Source organism: Symphalangus syndactylus, chromosome 9 (genome assembly GCF_028878055.3).
Source record: "Symphalangus syndactylus isolate Jambi chromosome 9, NHGRI_mSymSyn1-v2.1_pri, whole genome shotgun sequence".
In the NCBI taxonomy this organism is placed as follows: Eukaryota; Metazoa; Chordata; class Mammalia; order Primates; family Hylobatidae; genus Symphalangus; species Symphalangus syndactylus.
The window spans coordinates 79688650-79703458 of NC_072431.2; the positions used below are offsets into that span (position 1 = coordinate 79688650).

At 39.2% G+C, this 14809-nt stretch overlaps 1 non-coding gene across 1 annotated transcript; it reads left to right on the top strand.

The window, feature by feature from the left end:
* Positions 1-8531: 8531 nt before the first annotated feature.
* On the top strand, positions 8532-8675 carry LOC129490891 (small nucleolar RNA SNORA4). Its single transcript, XR_008660364.1, has one exon. It is a non-coding gene; the product is annotated as a small nucleolar RNA SNORA4 (small nucleolar RNA).
* Positions 8676-14809: the final 6134 nt, after the last annotated feature.

Genomic DNA, 14809 nt, shown 5'->3' on the forward strand with positions numbered 1-14809 from the left:
TGTTAGTTTTCCTTCTACCAGACAGGACCCTCAGCTGCAGGTCTGTTGGAGTTTACTAGAGGTCCACTCCAGACCCTGTTTGGCTGGGTGTCAGCAGCGGTGGCTGCAGAACAGCGGATTTTCGTGAGACCACAAATTCAGCTGTCTGATAGTTCCTCTGAAAGTTTTGTCTCAGAGGAGTACCCGGTTGAATGAGGTGTCAGTCTGTCCCTACTGGGGGGGTGCCTCCCAGTTAGGCTGCTCAGGGGTGAGGGACCCACTTTAGGAGGCAGTCTGTCCGTTCTCAGATCTCCAGCTGCGTGCTGGGAGAACCACTACTCTCTTCAAAGCTGTCAGTCAGACAGGGACATTTAAGGCTGTGGAGGTTCTTGCTGAGTTTTTGTTTGTCTGTGCCCTGCCCCCAGAGGTGGAGCCTACAGAGGCAGGCAGGCCTCCTTGAGCTGTGGTGGGCTCCACCCAGTTCGAGCTTCCTGGCTGCTTTGTTTACCTAAGCAAGCCTGGGCAATGGCGGGCGCCCCTCCCCCAGCCTCGCTGCCACCTTGCAGCTTGATCTCAGACTGCTGTGCTAGCAATCAGCGAGACTCCGTGGGCATAGGACCCTCCGAGCCAGGTGCGGGAAACAATCTCCTAGTGTGCCGTTTTCCAGGCCCGTTGGAAAAGCGCAGTATTAGGATGGGACTGACCCGATATTCCAGGTGCCGTCTGTTTCCCCTTTCTTTGAATAGGAAAGGGAACTCCCTGACCCCTTGCGCTTCCCGAGTGAGGCAATGCCTCGCCCTGCTTCGGCTCGCGCACAGTGCGCTTCACCGACTGTCCTGAACCCACTGTTAGGCACTCCCTAGTGAGATGAAACCGGTACCTCAAGCAGAAATGCAGAAATCACCCGTCTTCTGTGTCGCTGGGGCTGGGAGCTGGAGACCGGAGCTGTTCCTATTCGGCCATCTTGGCTCCTATTGCTCTACTCTGGTTCTTTACAAAAAATTTTTGCTGCCCCCTGACCTAAAACTCCTCTCTTATACCTGATATTCACCATTTGTGGTTCTATCTGTGTGTCTCTCTTTTTCTTTCTCTCGCCCTCTGTTTCACTTTCTCTCCCTCCTTCCTTCAATTTTATTATTGGACTTGTCAAGGATTTTTCTATTTTATTGATCTTTTCAAAGAACCTAATTATGGCTTTCTTGATCAAGCCTACCATGATTTTACTGTTCCATTTCATTTCACATGTACTTTTGGCTTTGTTTTATTTTGTTGTTAATTTTCATAGCTTCTTTAGTTAAACCATTAGCTAACTTGTCTTCATTCTTTTACAATTTTGATTTCTGCCCTTTGAAGTGTATATTGAGCTTTTCTTTGTGACATGGTAAGTTTCTATAAATATCCCATGGGTATACTCTTTCTCTGTTGTATTATGTTCTAAAAATACATGTGATAAAAATATAAAATTTTTATCCTTTTTTCCTGATTAGATAGTTCAGATTGTAGATATAAAATTTAAAATTCTGTATTTTTACTTATTTTTGTCTAACAGCTTTTGAGTTACTAGATTTCAATGTCATTGTGTTGGGTGATTAAAGTTTTATATATTTGGAGGAATATCACTTTCATCAATAGAAAATATACCTCTTTGATCCATGTAATGTTTTTTGCCTAGATTCTACTTTTATGGTCATACAACTTTAAGCTTCATTTTCTAAAACATTTGCTTTTATGTCTTTGCCCATCCCCATTTTTAACCTTTCTGTGTAATTTAATTTTGATATTTGTCTTATAAAGAGCACATCATCAGACTGTTTTCAAACCACACTTGTGTCTCCCTTTGTTTTATGTTTACTTCTAATATTTTCCCAAATCTAAGACCACACTTTTTGTTCCACATTGAGAATTGATCATAGTTGATTATTTCCTCTACTCTCCAAGAAACATAAGAATCTTATCACACTTTTCCCTTTTCCCACCCCACGTGGCTTGGGAGTATTGCTGAAATTGTCTACAATTTTAGTGTTCACATTTTTCTACATTATGCCTTTTTCCACCTAAGAAAAATTTCTTAATAATTTTTCATCAGTGAGCGTCATGTGTTGCCAAATACAGATCCATACCGCTCTGGCTAGCCTGAGCCTAAGCTTCCGGGGGGCTCCCATTGCATTCGGGAAAGCTGGAGAATAAGGTTTGAGGTTCCCCTCACTTCCAAACATAATTTCCTAACTGCTGTTCCTTCCACAGTCAAATCCTCATCAGGAGAACCTGACTGGCCACTCTCCTGTCAAGTGACCACACCCTGGCTGGCATTCTAGGATTTTTCCTGCATTAGATGATGGGGAAGATGTGAGTGTAGATGGGACCTCTTCTCCAGTCCCACTGAGAAGGGGAGGTCCCACTGCCCTCCCCAAGATCACCCGGGTGGCCCACACCCCAGCCCAGCCACTCTTATCCCATCCCCCTGTGCTGTGTTCTTTGTAGAACTCATCACCCCTGAATTGCCTCACGGATCTGTTTTTTTATCATCTCTCTTTCTCCGTGAGGAACAGGAGACTCTCTTGCTCATTGCTGTCTTCCTGGTGCCTGACCCAGAATAAGCACACAATGGTAGCTGCCGAATAAATCAGAGCAGGCGAGCCAATAGCTAATCAGTGCCCTCACCTGCAAGTCACCTGGCCAAGCATCTAGACCCACCTGTGGCCCATTTAAAGACCATCGACATCCTTGCTCTGCAGAAGGGGAGGCTGCACCTTATGGAAGCCGGCTGTGTGGAACAGCCCCCGAGGCTCAGCCTCTCCTCTATCGCACCAGCCATCTCCTGTGCAGAGGAGGCTTGAACATCATCTCTCTGCTTTCCCGGTGGAGGCACCAGGACCCAGAACCATGCTTCCATATCTGTGGATGAAGAGAGTAAACGGCGGGGAGGTGGAGGGTCCCTGGCATCGTGGTCAGCACATCTTTCTGAGGCCTGACACTGCTAGGCTTCACAGTAAGTCCAGAAAGAAGAAAGTGGCGGGCCCATAACTAAAGTCAAAGCAAAACGGCCCAGACTCTAGGTGCAGCAGATCCAGAAGGCACAGCCACGTGCCCCCCTCTTTCTGTCCCCTACTTGAAGGCAGGGAGCTGCAGTCCCCATAATTCAAACTTTCCCCTTGCATGTGCCAGAGTTCACAGCTGCAAAACACGTGCCCACATTCTTGACTCCAAAGATAAAATAACAGCCGAACGCTTTGTGTCTTTGCTATTTCAAAGGCCACAAATGCCTTGAAGGCTTCTCTTTGTCAGGAGAGGAAGCAGGCATCCCTGAACTAGTTACTAATCTGGAGGCATGCTGTCCATAAAACAACAAGAGGAGAGAGGCCAAAGAATCCTGAAATAAGGAGGGGTGGCGATTGGCAGGAATCTGCAGGTTTCCCAGAGACAAAATTCCTCAACATAGAGCCCCACTGAAGCCTGCTGGGAGCACAGGAGCTCCAACCCCCTCCGACTCTCGCACCCCCATGAAAGCACCCTTCAGCATCCAGGGTGCCTAATGAGGCCTCTCTTGCCAGCTGCTGCTCCTAACCCCCACCTGTCTGCCCATGGACCTCCTCTGTGCACCCACCTGCTCTTGACCAAATTTACACTTCCACCAGGAAGAGAGACGGGTCTCAGAGAGCCTAGAAATGCGATTGCTCTCTCTGCAAACCTCACATATAGAAATAGAAATGAGGCAGGACCAAAAGATGGAGAGATTGGGAATTCCCACTCAGCCATCCTTACTATGCCATTCCCTGGGACCAAATTCTGCAGCAAATCTAAATTGATGGTGGGCAAATTCAGGGAGATTTTTTAAAATGTGTTCTTTAAAAGGGGCACGTTGGCCGGGTGCGGTGGCTCACACCTGTAATCGCAGCACTTTGGGAGGCTGAGGCGGGCAGATCACAAGGTCGGGAGATCGAGACCATCCTGGCTAACACGGTGAAACCCTGTCTCTACTAAAAATACAAAAAAAAAAAAAAAAAATTAGCTGGGCATGATGGCAGGCACCTGAAGTCCCAGCTACTCAGGAGGCTGAGGCAGAAGAATGGAGTGAACCCAGGAGGCAGAGCTTGCAGTGAGCCAAGATCGTGCCACTGCACTCCAGCCTGGGCAACAGAGTGAGAACTTGTGTCAAAAAAAACAAAACAAAAAAAAAAACGACAGGTTTACCAAGCATTATTAGATTCCTGAATAATGGTATGATTTACATGCAATTTTTTTTGCTAATATAGTCTATAAAATAGACAATATCTATGAGACATTTTTGGGCCAAGAGCCTCCTTGGACTCTCCTGGGACTCCACCCATTGTTTCTTTTTCTTTTCTTTTTTTTTTTTTTTGTTTCAGATGGAGACTCGCTCTGTCGCCACGTTGGAGTGCAGTGGTGCGATCTCAGCTCACTGCAACCTCCACCTCCCGGGTTCAAGTGATTCTCCTGCCTCAGCCTCCTGAGTAGCTGGGACTACAGGTACATGCCACCACACTCAACTAATTTTTGTATTTTTAGTAGAGACAGGGTTTCACCATGTTGGCCAGGATGGTCTCAATCTCTTGACCTCATGATCTGCCCACCTTGGCCTCCCAAAGTGCTGGGATTACAGGCGTGAGCCACCATGCCTGGCCTCCTCCCATTCTTAATTCTGCCTTTGCTCTCTCAGGGTTTCCATTAGAGAGCACAGGTTGGCAGCTCTTTTCCCTGAAGGCTCCTGGGCCAGCCCACCTCACTCCAAAGCTGCTAAACAAGGGCTCCCCTTGGCCTTGACCACATCCAGAGTCAGACGTGGCTCAGTGCTGCTCCACAGCTGCTAGCCTCCAGCTGACATGTCCCCACTCAGAGTCGAATTTCAATTCTGTGGTCGTGGAAAACAGCTGGTCTGCAGGACTCAGCAGACTGGCAGCTGGGGAAACTATTTTCAATTGCACATAGCACTAATGCCTTAAAACACCTAATTCTTATGATATGAACAAATGAGCACTCCAAGAGATGAGATGACACCACGCCCTCACATCCCTGGGACAGTGCCCGGCCAACCTCGGTCGGGCAGGGGCACTGCCGAGGTGGGGCCATGGCTGGAAATAGAGTTTCAAATTATGGTGGGCACTGCTATAAAAGGGGATAAAGACAGGGCTTGTTTTTATAAATATTGAAGCTCAAAGAAGTATTTTATAAAAATTAAAACTTACCTTATCTTTTAAAACAACTAATTTGTGTTTTATTCTAAAATACGTAATAGGATAAAAATACAAATCAGTAAAGAGAGAGACTAGAACGAAGCCCAGCCCCGAAACCTTCCAGTCACCTCTAAATCCCAGCAGGCAATAGGCAGATGCAGCTTTTAAAAACCACAACCTTTGGGATTTTAATTATATCCAATAGAATATGCTGAACCATCTTCAGCATCCTTCATTATTTATAATAGCAAAAAAAAAAAGCATTCAAAATCAAATTGCACCCTGACATTCTGTAATTTGTACTTGCATCTATCTCCAAAGTGGATTTATATTAACAATCACTACCAAACTCTGGCCTGAGCTGTGCCGTGAATCTTAAGGCAAATGTGATGGAATGCCTGTATTATCAAAACCTGGCTTTGAAGCCTACAATTGAATGTGAACTAGAAACTTTTGGCAGTTGTTAGAGACAAGAGGCATAAAATCAGATATTCCTGTCAAACCGTGATAATGCTCCCTAATAATTAGAAAAGGAGATGAGAACGCCTAAATTTTTCAGGTTACTGAGCATGTGTGAGAGGATGAAGACAGCATCAAAATTAAAGCGGCTACATGTAGCTGGGAAATGTCTAATTATACCCTTGCTGTCTAGCACGTTGGAAAAGCCTCTGAACCCAAGTACTTTTAATCATTAAACAATAGTAGAGGAGGCTTTTTGCCAGAGCTAAAGTAAGGTGGCCACTGAGCCCGGGCCCCAGGTATCCCTGAAAACCCTAGGCTTCATCTGCTCACTTCAGCCACAAGTAGATGGACAAGAAGGGCCTGTGTCCCTGCCCTGTCCACCACTGCAACCTGAAGGTGAGGACATGCTCATTCCAGTTTGTCATGGGGCTCAGTGTTGACGCGTGGTAAGTGAAAAGATGAGCATAAGGGTTGGATGAAAGTCTGGGATGTGAGGTTTTAGACCCACTTAGATGACCGTTGAGTACAGGGACTTATCACGAGTCATCACTGAAACACTGATGTTGGCCTCACTGATATGAAATGGAAAGCTGGAGCTGTGAGATACGGGAAGTTGCATGGGTTGCTTCCAGCCTCATTGTTCATGTTGAACAACTACCTGCAATGGCCTATACCAGCTGACAGCACACGGGATGCAGGCACTGTTCTCAACCCTTAGACACTTACTTGATACTCACAGCACACAAACAGATAGATACTCTGATGATCCCCGTTTTATAGATGAGGAAACAAAGCACAGAAGGATTAAGTAATTTACCCAAGTTACACAGCTATTAAATAGCACTGCTGGAATTTGAGCCAGCAGCCTGTGCACTTAGTGACGGCACCGTACTACAAGTTTGCTGCTGCAGCAATTTTTCAGGGGTGAAATAGTCACTGAGCATCCGGTATGTGCAATGTACTCTGTAAGGCCCTGGTTATGCTAGTGAATAAAACACACACATTCTTTCCCTCACGGAGCTTCCAGTCTAGCAAATGTGCAACATTAAACCTGGCAGCAGCAAAAGTTAATGAATAAATAATTTAGAAGGCAATTATAGATCCTTAAGGGGATCTTATGGCCAGGACGGAGTTTTTGAAAAAGATTTCTTGAACAAGTGACACATAAGGTGAAACCTGACCCTTGTTAGGCAGATAGAGAAATATAGGAGGAGTGTTCTGGACACAGGAGAAGCACTTGCGAGACACTGAAGTGGGAGGCTTTAATGCCTCTGAAGGCTCCATGAGATAGCCGTAATGACTAAAGAGCAATGAACAGGGAGAAGGTGGCCCTTTGAACAAATTTCAGACTGCTTTTTTGTAGAAGTGGGAATGTTCACGACATGCAGGACCCTGTGGGCCATGTCTTAATCTCAAGAACAAAGAAGAAAGCCACAGGAGGGTTCTGAACAAGGATGCCAACCACGAAACATGAAAGAGTTTGAGACCCTAGAAATCTGCACAATGTTCCCATTATTTTGCAGATGAGAAAACTGCGGCTTCCATAAGATATGGGAAACTCCATGGTAATTCTCAGTCAGCTGGTTAAGAGCTGCCTGAATCGCCCTTCAACACTGGCAGTGGATACTGGTCATTTGCCTCCCCAGAATGTCTTCCCCTTCTAATCATAATATTTTTATTTTAGTTTTGAGTTCCTCTCCTGCTCCACTTCCATCCCCACATTCTAGAAAGTCCACACCAGGAGTGTGGCATGTGACCAACCCTAAGTTAATCAAAGCATTGCGGTCCTGTAGCACGGTGATGGCTTTAGAGATAAGTCCATGACCTGAGCCTACACAGTCAGAGTGAAACTTATTTCTTAAATCCCAAGTTAAAGATGCAATCTAACGCTGACAGAAAATTTAAACCTAGAAGGATATGACCCTAGAGCAGATTTTCTTTCTTAAGTCACTTGGGAACACATTAATGGCAGATTTTTACAAAATTGAAATCATGTTAAGAAATAGTACAATCACAAACATAGTATGATTTCCACTCCATCACCTGAGGAGCACCTGTTTACCCTCCCATGATAAACAACTAGAAAACTGGACAAAATGTATGAAACAATTTTGTGGCTATTGATCAATAAGCAGCACCTATGATAGCTGGGAGGAGAAGAAAGAAGGTAAATTCTTGTAATAACCTTGGTTTTTCTGCAAGGTGGGTATTTTCAGACTGTGGCACAGGGAGGAGCTTGGCGATCTTGCTGAATGGAAGAAACAGATTAAAGTTCAGGGAAGTCAAAGTAGCTAGAATTTTCAGAGCAAAGTACCAGGAAGAGGGGAGCTAAACAGACAGAGTCCAGTCTTGTGGAGGTCAAACATCCCCCTAATTTGTTGTATCAATAAAAATTCAGGCACACATAAATGAAATTTCCAGAGGCCAGGCAAAGAACAACTGAGGAAACAACTAGGGAGCTACAAGCCAGAAGAGTTCCAGAACTCATACAGTGCTCATTTCCCATCAGCCAGAGTAGCCAGATCTTGAGGAATATATGGACATTCAGGAGTGACTCTGAAAGGTCCCTAACTTAAAAGTGGTGCCAGAATTCAGTTAAAAAATTACTGGACATATGAAGTAGCAAAAGTATATGTACTAGAACCCGTCACTAGAAACAGAACCAGAAATAACCAAAAAATATGAAATTAGCAAACAAAAACCCTAAAACAGCTATTATAATCTTTAAAAATATACTCAAAGATTTAAAGGAAAACATGAACATAATTAGGAAAGAAATAGAAGATATAAGAAGGACCCAAATGGAACATCTAAAAGGAAAAAATACAAAATATGGAGTAAAAAAATCACAAAGATTTTAAAAATTAAAAGCAAATTAAACCCTAAAGAAACAAAGACCTATCAAAAGTTACTTTTTGTGGGGTGGAAGTTTTTAAAATAATCTTTACCTACTTGGGCTGTTTTGGAAAATAATGAAAAGCCCACACTCAACAGTGGGCTATACACCTTAGTATAGTTCACCACTATTTTGCAGGTTATGTTACATAAGCGAAAAAGAAAAAAGAGGAAATAAAGATCAATGAGCCTGAAGTCATAGCAATAGAAAGGATTGAAACTAAAGCAGAGAGTAAAAAGGAAAAAACATGGAAGATAGAGGAGGAGGAGGGGAAGGAGGAGAAGAAAAGCTTCTGTGGCCTGTGGAACAACAGCAAATGTTCTAACAGCTGTATTGTTGGAGTTCTAGAAACTGAGAAGAGAAAGAAAGGAACATAAAAATTAGTGAAAGAAATAATGGCCAAAACATTACCAAATTTGATGAAAACTGTTCACCATAGATCCAAGAAGTTCTATCAACCCAAAGCTAGATTTAAAAAAAACACACATAGACACAAAATCAAAGTAAACTATAATTAAATTGATGAAATCATTGATATAAAAACCTTAAAAGCACCCAGGAAAAAAACATATACAGAGAAAAAATAAAAATTTACAGATTCCTTGTCAGAAACTAATGCAAGTCAAAAGATAATAAATGTTACCATTAAAACATTTAAAGAAGAAAAAAAATCTACCAACCTATCAATCTACCAAAGCTATACTTGTGAAAATACATTTCGAAATTGAAATTAAACAAAATCGTCTGTAGACAAACAAAACCTGAATTTCTTTACCAACAGAAATAAACAGCTTTTAAAAGAAGATGCTCAGATTGAATAAAAATGATACTAGAAGAAAATATAGTACACAAAGAAGGAAAGGGTGCTAGAAATTTTTTCTCATTTCACTTTTTTTCTTTAAAAAATTTTTTTGAAAGTTAATTAACCATTTAAAGCAAAACTTATAGCAATATCTCCTGGGATTTATACCTAGTAGAACTAAAATGTATAACAACATAAAGAACAGAAAGAAGGAAACAGATTATACTGCCGTAATTCTTACATCATATATGCAGTGGCATAATATTATTTAAAAGTAGACTGTGATAAGTTAAGTACATGCAACCCTTAATCAGTGGTTCTCAAACATTAGTATAAACTAAAATCACTTGACATTTCTAGTTCAGTAGGTCTAGAGAACAGCCCAATAATTTGTGTTTGCAACAAGTCAGAGATCATCAGATCTGATGAAAAATCCAGATGTTATGTTAATTATCTTGACTTAAGTATCTCACAATGTATATATATTTTAAAAACATCACATTGTACACCATAAATAGATAACATTTTACTTATCAATTATGTCTTTAAAAAGACTGAAAAAATCAAGATGTAAGTTATGTTACCTAGAAAAACCATACTTAAATATAAAGATACAGTATATTAAAAGCAAAACGGTGGTAAAGGAAATGCCATGCAAACACCAACCATAAGAAAGCTAGAGTAACTATATTTACATTCACAAGATAGATTTTAAAACTAGACATAGTATGAGGAGGCAAGTAGGGACATTACATAATGATGAGGGGTCAATTCATCAAGACATTGAATTCTTAAATACATGCACCTAATAATAGAGTTTCAAAATACATGAAGCAAAATAATAACAGAACTGATGGGAAAAACAGTCAAATCCAGTCATGTTGGAGATTTTATCATTCTACTCTCAAGAACCAGTCGACAGAATACCAGTAAGATACAGAAACATGGAAAGCACTATAAAATAAATACATTTCTTACAAAGGGTAAAGAGTAAAAATTACACTGACTCCTTAACAGCAACACCAAGGACTAAAAGATCAAATTTCTCAAAATTCACTAGAATTACCCTCCTATTTACAATGAGTAATACTTGGATTAAAACTATCTCACCAAGAATAACTATCAAATACAAATTCAATTGTGGATACGGAGATTCCTTAAAGAACTTAAAAGTAGAACTACCATTCAATCCAGCAATCCTACTACAGGGTATCTATCCACAGAAAAAGAAGTCATTATTTGAAAAAGATATATGCACATGCATCTTTATAGCAGCTCAATTCACAATTGCAAAGACATGAAACCAACCTAAGTGTCCATCAACCGATGAGTGGATAAAGAAAATGTGGTATGTATATGCCAAGGAATACTACTCAGCCATAAAATGGGATGAAATAATGTCTTTTGCAGCAACTTGGATGAAGCTGGAGGCCATTATTCTAAGTGAAGTAACTCAAGAATGGAAAACCAAATATTATATGTTCTCATTGTTCTCATTTATAAGTGGGAGCTAAGCTATGAGGATGCAAAGGCATAAGAATGACATAATGGACTTGGGGGATTTGGAAGGGGAAGGTTGGGGTGATGCAAGGGATAAAAGACTACATATTGGGTACAGTGTACATTGCTCAGGTGATGGGTACACCAAAATCTCAAAAATCACCACTAAAGAAATTATGCATGTAACCAGAAACCAGCTGCACCCCAAAACTACTAAAATAAAAAAATTGTTTTAAAAAGTCAACTATGGAAAGCACTAGAGAAAAACAAAAGGAATCAGCATTTGAAAAATCAAGATCTTGTAAGGAGAGAAAAAGATTGAGGTAAGCCTTATTTGCTACAGTTTTCCCCTTGCAGCTCAGGGCAAAGAAGTTGAACCCAAAACTGTGTCCTAGAGCTTGCTGCAGACCCACTGAACAGGGAAGAAAAAAATCGGAGTTGAAGGCTAATAAAAAGCCCAGATTTTAGGGAACAAGTTACTAGAAAAAATATATATTTTTATTTTTTAAAATGAGCTAAGATACTCTGTATGAAATCTCCTCTAAAGGCATTTGCCAACTCCTAAGCTGTATATTCTAGGGGTAAGATAGATCAAACCAGAATAATGGCTTCTAAATCTGTGCAGAGAAGTTGGAGGTCTCATAGTGCTGGGGAGAAAAAAAAATCAGATTTCAGGGCCTGCTAAGAAGGAAGAACACTGGTAGACACTCTAGGATTTCAACGAAATCCAAGAAGAGCTACACTTTAGAAGTAAGGGCAATATGGAGACAGACCAGCCTGTTTCACAGGGATCTGCTCATATATTATCTGCCAACCAGAAGAAATTAAATTGTCCTTAGAAAAGGATAACAGCTTCCAGAGCCTCAGCAATTCTTTATACACAATGTCCAATATTCAATCAAAAATTACCAGAAACAGACCTGAGATGTAATTATTTTAAATTACATGTCATTCATGCAATTAAAAATAACAATAATTATGATTATAAAAATAGATGAAACTGATTTTAGCAGAAAAATTACCAAAATCAAATGAAAATTCTAAAATAAAAAAGTACAAAAAATGAAATAAACAATTCAGTAGATAGGTTTAAATATCATACTAGACACAAAAGAGAACATTATTGAAATATAAGTTAGATTAATAGAAGTTTTCAGACGTCTACTGAAGCTTCACGCAGAAGAAAACCCCAGGATAGAAATTACACCCAAGATGTGTAGCACAAGATGAATAGGTCCAACGGATGTATAATTGAAATCCCATAAGGACAGGTGGGAAAGATAGGGTTAGAAGACTTGTTTAAAGAACAATTGGTCAAAAATTTTCCAAAGTTGACAAAGGACATCAAAACACAGAATTAAGAATTTTGAAAAGCTCAAAGCAGGATAAATACAAAGCACACATGTGCACACACACACACACACACACCTACATTATAGTTAAAGAGAGAATCTTGCAAAGGAAAAATATTCTTAAAAAGAAAAAGCAGGCTGGGCATGGTGGCTCCACACCTATAATCCCAGCACGTTGGGAAGCCACGGCAAAAGAATTGCTTGAGCTCAGGAGTTCAAGATCAGCCTGGACAAGAGAGTGAAACCCTGTCTCAAAAAAAAGAAAAAAAGAAAAAAAAGAAAGAAAGAAAGAAAAACAAATCTTCTATTCAGCTGGAGAAAAATAAAACATCTTACTTTCAAAAAAAAAATGACCCAAAAAACCTGATAGCTGAATTTTTAACAGAAACTATGGAAACCAGAAAATAAAATCTTTACAAATGTTGAGAAAATAAAATAATCCTACCAACAATTCTAAACCTAGTGAAACCACGTACACTCCAGGAAATACTAAAAGGAGACGTTCATGCAGATGGAAAATGATCTCCATGGAAGCACAGTGACACAGGAAGAAAACACCACCGTCAGAGATGGTAACTATGCTGGTAAGTACAAATGAATATTAAAGATTTTAGTAAGACTAGTAATATACTAAGTAAAATTAAAATATCTGATAAATATCAAAAAAGGTAAAAGAAGCATTGGATTGAAATGTTATAAGTTTCTTGTATTTTTGCCAGAATTGCTAAAAGCACTAACTTAAGGTAGAATCAAATATGCATGTTGTAATCTATGAAAACAACTAAAAGAAGACTAATAGTATTCATAAGAGTATTCAAGATAAGAGAGGAAAAAATAAATAAAATGTACATGATTAATACAAAAGAAAGAGAGAAAAATAGAAGGTAGAAAGTACAGATAAGACAAAAAATAGGAAGATGGTAGATTAAATCTAAAGATATTAGTAATTACATGGAGTATAAATGGAAAAAATGCTGCTCATTAAATAATAAGATTGTCAGACTGGATTTTTAAATATCTTATAATGGTACTCGGAGACATACCTTAAAACAATAAGGACACAGAAAATTCGAAGTAAAATGATAAAAAAGGTATATTGTACAAACCCTATACCAAGTTCATACAAGGCAGGCTTTCAGTTAATACACATTAAGAAATTAAAGAGGACACTAAAACTGTAGAAAAATTCTAAATTTGCACGCATTTAATAGCCTCAAAATATATTTTGAAAAATTGCCATAACTAAAAGAACAAATCAGCAAATTCACAATCACAATTAAAGATTTTTACAAATCTTCTCTGTGACTGGATAGAACGAACAAACACAAAAATCAATAAGGGCACAAAAGCTCTTAACACTTGATCTATTTGAGAAACTTGATCTATTTGACATATATGGAGCACTATAGCTCCAAATTGCAAAATACACATTCTTTTCAAGGGCACACAGAACATTAACTAAAATAACCATACACCAGGTCTTAGAAGATTAAAGTCATACAGTGTAGATTCTCTGACTGCATTAGAATTAAGCTAGAAGTAAAAAGTAGAAAGATAACCAGGAAAATACCCAAACATTTTGCAAGAAAGCAATACTTCTTTATAACCCGTGGATCAAAGAAGAAATCAAAATGAAAAATTAGAAAATATATTGAACTAAATAATAACAAAAATATGATATATCAAAACCGGTGGGATACTGCTAACATAGATTTAAAGGGACATTGATCATCTTAAATGCTATAAAAAGAACAAGTTGTTAAAAATAAGTCAGATTGATAATCAGTGATCTAACATTTATCTCAAGATGCTTGAAAAAGAAAAGCAAATTAAACTCAAAGTAGAAGGAGCCAGTATCAATAAAAGCAGGTACTAAGAGAATAGGGGGGAAAATACATGTAACAGAGAAAATCAAGAAAGTCAAAATATTTGCCAAAAAGACTAATAAAATTCATAACCTCCTAGCAACACTGATCAAGAAAAAACAAGTTATTAATATCTCTATGTAAACGGTATACCAGAATTAAGATTCTGCAGGTTTTAAATAAGAATATGAACAATGTATTTATAATTTCTTCCAGAGCCTAGAATAGGAGTGAATAATTAATAACTCCTTTTCTGACTCCAGGGTAATCTTGATAACAAATCCAGACCAGAGCATTACAAAAATGGCCAGTCCCCTTTGTAAACAAAGTAGCAAATATCAAAGCTGCCAACATATTTAAAAGACTAATATATCATGAGTAAGTTTCCAGGAATAAAAACTTGGTTTCACATTTAAAAATCAATCATAACTTACCGCATTAACAGAGCATATAAAAAATATATAAACACCACAATTGATAATATACAAAAGCATTGGCTAATATTCAAGACCTATTAATAATTAGCTTTAAAAAATCAGCAAACTAGGATAAAAAGAGCTTTGTAAATCTGGTAACAAGTACCTACCTACCAGAAAAAGGAGAGAAAAAACCTACAGTAAACAACATATTTAATCATGAAATACTGAAAGCTTTCTCCATTGCATAAGGAATGAGACAAGAATATCTACTGTGTTATGGTTCTCTAGGGAAACAGAACCAATAAAATGTATATACACACACATATATCTCTATACACACAC